Raw genomic sequence first — 6,000 nt, 5'->3', positions numbered from 1 at the left:
AATACTTTCTGGAGAATCTGAATCTGGTAGATGTGCCTCAAGATCCCCTCCAATGCCCTCTGCCTGCCAGGGGGTGTTGAATTCCCAGGGACAGACCAGCTCCAGTCTAAAGTTAAACCTCGCACTGTGCATCCACTGTGCATCCAGTGGGCTTGGATCCAGCCCACTTCCATTGCACTGCTTGTCAGGATCCAGTGCCTGCAGCAACCCCAGTCCCATGCCCTGCAGGGCTGTTTCCAAGCAGAAACAGCAGGGAGGGCAGGAGCAGCATTCAGCTGTGCTCAACCCGAGAGCTGCTGATGCTTGAGAACAGCAGGACAAGACCTCCTCTGGAAATAAGTGCCAACATATTTTTCTTTAAAAACTAGAGAAAGGGTCAGTCTTCATAAAAGAAAGCAAAACAAAACCTGGGTGAACTTTTCTGATGGTGTTTTTCTTCAGCAGCTAGAAGGTTAGAAAATCTGCTGGTCTTTCAGAAGGTTTTTAAGGTGGGAAGTGGAAGTTTTCTGTTTTGTATTTCAAAGTCAGGTGTCTTGTGTGTACTTCTGTTCAAAGTCCGTGGACAGACCACTCATTTTCCAGTGTGCCTGCCTAACATGTTCTTTTTTGCCTCTGCTGAATCATGCAGTAGAAATATCAGACAATATTAAACATATTATAATTAGTAAAGCCACATGTTCAATTATTACACAAAAACATTCTATACACTTACTACTGAGGACTTTGCAATGCCCTTGCTTGAATATGTACTTATGGACACATTTATTTTGGTAAAAGCCAAAAATATAGTTTGAATAGAAGTGTGATCATTATAACCATTTAAATTGTTTCTGAGAGTTAATTATTCTACAGTAACCAGTTTGCTGGGTTTTTTGAAATTTCTGAAGGATTTGACTTGATGGGCTGTTTACAGTTTCAAGGCAAGAAGAAATCATTGTGCAAGCTATAAAATCTTAAAAACAACAACAAGCCTGTGTGCTACAACCTCCTCAATGTTCTTCTGATCCACTTTTCTTCTCAGACACTGAACATGTAAATCAGACAATTGAAGATAACAGATTTACAAATATTTTACATTTCTATAGCCAGAAAATGGATAGAACATTATTATCTCGTCTTTTTTTTTTCCTGAAAAATAGCAAAACTCCCTCCCCAAATAGGTTCTATAGCAGAATTCAAAAGCCAGAGCTGAGTCTCTCATATAAATTTGATCAGCAATTTCATTAACTGAAAAAAAACCCCCAAAACAGTATCATGACAACTGAATCCAATGCCTTTTACAGTTCATTTGTAGAAGCAGGAGTAAAGGTTGTCCAAACCAAAAAATGTGATTTATTCCAATGTGATTTATACAAAGTTTAAATAGACTCATCTTAAGGTTTTGGACCAAATTTGTTTTTAACTAGTTTCAACTCATTCCCTACCAGTCAGTCTAACACTGGTAAAGCCTTAAGTTAAATTGAACCTAAATTCAAATGTGAAACTTCAGATTAGGTAAACTAAAACAAGATGCTTGATAATAAGAACATTAACAGGCCTAAAATACAGAGTTTTTCATTAAGCTGGTGTTGACTACAGCCATCTGTTCTAATTTCAAATGCCATAATGTTGTTAAAGCACCTTTAAACTATTTACTGTGATTTAGAAAATGTTTGATGAAACCATTTGGCGTAACTTGTTACAACATGACTTGGAAGAAGGTCAGAGTTTGACCTTGCTTGTAGTAGTGAATTAAATATCTCCCCAGAAATGTGATGGTCACATTTACAGAAATGGAAATGAAAGCAAATCAGATCCATTAAGTGCACACTTGCAAATTATCTGTTCCACAAAACAGTATGAAAAGAAAATCAAAGTCCTGCTGTTAGTAGAGTAATTGCAGAAATGCAGCATGAATAATGTAATTCAGATTACATACTAAAAATGGGGAAAAAATAACTTTTCTTACAGCAGATTTTGAAAAATATGTACTCTGTCTGAAATGATCCTTAGAATTCTTAATGTTTTCATAACTGAGGTTTAAAAACTCTGTTTTGGACAGTAGAAACTTTTGCTTTGAATATAACACTTCTTCTGAAACATTAACTTTTTTAGCTTAGAATATATTAGATTTTGTAATGAAAATTATGTGACAATCAGAATTCATGATATGGAAAACAAGTCACTGTAAAAATTTTTAAAATATTAGATGACAGAAGCAAAACATAATTCTATTTTCTTTATTTCATTTTTATTTTATTCATGGCTAAAAGGAAGTAGGTTTTTTTTTTTGTTTGTTTGTTTGTTTGTTTGTTTTGTCTTAAGACAGTATTTGAAAAATTCATTATTCATTCTGGGACATACATTCCACTTTTAGGATACCATTCATCTGGTGAGCCAGATTGAAGTACAAATACAGTTATTTTCCAGAATCTAGTTTCACATTCTGTGTTTTTATTTTGCTGATTCTATCCTTCTGAAATATGAACATGTATGACTTTATTGCTTGAAGTCTTGTTTGACCTCTATCTTCTTCATGCAGAGGCAATGCTGAGAGAGGAGAAAAATAATAACCTGTTGGAATCATTTTTTCTTCTATTAAAGCAGTTCAGGAGCAATGGACAAGGATGCTGTATGTGTTTTTTAAAACAATCATACAATCCTAGAATATCCTGAGTTGAAAGTAGCCACAAAAATCATCAAAGTCCAACTCCTGGCCCTTCACAGGACAGAAGAGCCTGTACCTGAGAGCATCATCGAAACACTCCTTGAACTCAGTCAGGCTTGGTGCAAGTTCTAATTTTTTATATTTTGAGATGGTTTTCCAGTCAGTTTTTGCCTCTTTAATTTAGTACAATTTTACCAACCTTGAGTCCAGGTGTCACTTCAGAATCATCCAGCATAATTGTGGAGCAATCACTCTACATATCTGTTGAGTAAGACTTGTGCACTAGCATTGAAACCACGCTTTGTGCATGTGGAAATGCTTAATTGTTGCTCAGGGAAACAAGAAAAAGGCCTACAGAAGTCTTGTAGCTCTTAGAACCTGTGTGTTATATGTATATATATATGTATACATGTGTGTGTTGTATATATGTACAGAGACCATAGTGTTTTCAACATATGAAACATTTGTGAGGAAGAGTTTAGAGACTGAAGTTAGCCACATTGATATTTTCAGGTTATCTCTGCAGAGCCCTGCTGTCAACAGTAATTCTGTGACAAGGATGTAGTCCAGCAAAAATTAATGCTATCCCCATACCTCTAAACAAAATGTCCTTGGTACTGGGGGGCAAGTTGCCTGGCAACATGAAATGTCTACTTTGTGTTAATGTAAGGGCCATAAGAACATCTGGTATATAAGCATTTCCTCTGACCTATTCCTCTCTGACTCATTTTGAATGCCAGTTCTGGCTGAATCAGCAGATCTCTCACTGCTCACAATCTGCAGGTAAATGTGACTCTGAAGGGAGATGTGGTATTCCTACCACTCCATACATGTTCATTTTTATCAAAGGCAGGATTTTACTCTGTCAAGTCCCCTTTAAGTGGATGATATTTCTGCTCCTCTGATTTCTGTCCATATTCAATTAGGAAGGATAGTATATATAGTAAGATATAATTGATTCCCATGTGACAGAAAATAGCTGCTAGTGCCTCTCTGTGAAAAAACATCACTGCTTTGGGAAAAGGCCAGAGAAGGGCTTCTGTTCAGTGCAACTCTTGTCTTTATAAACTGTAACAAGAGCCAGTGAAATATAGACCAGATATTTTTCTGGAGACTCTTCAGTGTCACCTCTTTAATTGTAATGATTTTTATTTAGTTTGTTAAGTGGTTATTTCCAATTAGGCAGTGTACTGTGCTGGCTATTCATCTTGGATGCTCCATAAACAGCAAATAGAGAGACACGACTCAAAAGGTAAAATCTTGGCCTCATGGAATTCCTAAATATTTTTGGGGAAGTATTTCAGTGTGACTGGGATTTAGGCTTTGATATTTAGGCACTATTGTAATTAAAATCAGTTCTGCTGCTTTGTAACATTTTAGCTGAAGAGCTACTTCTCTTTTGATCACAGAATGACCACTTAATGTTTCATACATAAAATAACTGGAGTAAAAACAGAAACAAAAAGTCACATGGAAAAACTAAATTTTGGCAGAAAATTGGTCCACTGATTCTTATCATGTGGATGATTAGAGATTTCCCCTTTCAGAAACCTCTTAGTAATTTTTTGACAGTTAATATTCATAAGTTATCTGAAAGTAGACAAAAGGCAAACCAGTAACCTTTATTAATCACCTTTATGGCTTTATAGCAGAGAGTTCAGATACTTGCCAAAGTGCTTGAGTTGTGGAGCCACTGGGGTCATTGGGAATAATCTGTGTGTAGTGTGGCTGCATTGAAATTTCCCATGTGGCTGTAGAAAACAGGGAGAGAGGACAGCCTTAGCTGTGCTGCATGGGTTTTGTGATTTGACATGTCACTCTGCATCATGCAGTAGCAATGTCTGACTGCATGCATGCTCTTAAACCTCCTTGCAAATGTGAGATGAGGTGAAATAACTACAACCTCCTCCATCGCTATGTACCATTTCATTTTCCAAAACCTGAGAATACAAACATGATCCATGACTGTGGCTCAATGGATGAACAGCAGTTTATGAAACTGAAATCTTGCCTGTGCCCCAGATTTTAGATAAGAGGTAGCTGATGGTGAGAGTCCTTCGAGATGAGGTATTTTGCCAGTGCTCCTTGCCCTGCCTCACATATTTAGGGTAAAAGGGTAGAAATCTGCGTGCAGCCTGGGTAGGCGACTTGCTTTATTTGAGTACTGACTTTTATTTAACACGCTGAAATGATATGTAGATGGCTTTAGAGCAGAGTGCTCTTCAGTGAAGTGGCTTCTTAAGTGCATGAGTTAAAATATCCAAGGGAGGTGAAGAGACTGCAAAATGTACAAGTACTCCCCTGGAGGGAATTCTGGGTTTTAAACTCAACAAATATCAGGCCTGTTTGGCACAATTCTTCCAAATTAAAGTGTGGCCTCTGTTAAGAAAATGTTGGATTCTGGTTAATAGTTTTCCTATATTTTGTTCCCTGAAAAATACAGAGTACTGTTGACAGGAGCCATTTTTCAAACTCCTTGTAGGGGCAAAAAAGTCAGGAGAACTTGTTCAAATTAAACTGGCCTTCTTTAGGAGCAGGTGGAGGGCATGTTCTTTGAAAGATATTTGTTCAAATGCCTCCATTCCAGGAACACTAATCTTATGCCATAGGGCACAGAAAATTCCAAGAGAAGCTGACTAAGCCTGTGAATTTTAGAATGTGCTTTGATAGTGACCTTTTAAATCATTCTATAAACTGGAAATAGTGGTGTTTCACACAGAAAGGAAATGTACAGTGCACTTGAGCAAGCAGATCACAGGAGGTCGTGGAAACAAAGACCACACAACCCAAGGGAGCAATTCCACTCTGGCCTACAGTCTCTATTTGTAAACGCCATGTGGTCTGGATGTCAAAGCACTTGACATCTCTGCTTTAAATAAATTGTCATGGCTGCTTTTAAAGTTCAGAGCACTTGTTCATGGCCTCTCTCAAAAACCCACAATAAATATTATCATTGCAGATGAACTTGATGGTCTTTGAAGTTGTTTTGATTCTAAAAATGGTAATAGAGCCTAAGATTTTACAAAATTAAGACTCTTGTACACTTATGGCAGAAAAAATATGTACAAATCTTTATTTTTTTTTTCCCACCTAAGATTCATTGCTCCAGAAGTACTGCAGTAGGATGCACTTTCCTAGCACTTTCAGTATGACTTTTCACAGGGAACTAAATTCCGAAAGGCAAACAAGATCAGGAGTTTGATTCTGCCTCATTAAATCCCCAAAACATTACAGCCAGGCTTAGCAGAAGCAATTTCATAGCTGAACATTAGGTGGTCCTTTGGTGGCAGCACCACTGATGGACCCAGAGAATCAGTAGAGGCAGGATAGTAACGGGTTGCAGAAGATGAAAG

Source organism: Ammospiza caudacuta, chromosome 2, assembly GCF_027887145.1.
Source record: "Ammospiza caudacuta isolate bAmmCau1 chromosome 2, bAmmCau1.pri, whole genome shotgun sequence".
Lineage (NCBI taxonomy): Eukaryota > Metazoa > Chordata > Aves > Passeriformes > Passerellidae > Ammospiza > Ammospiza caudacuta.
This window is presented reverse-complemented; position numbering follows the sequence as displayed.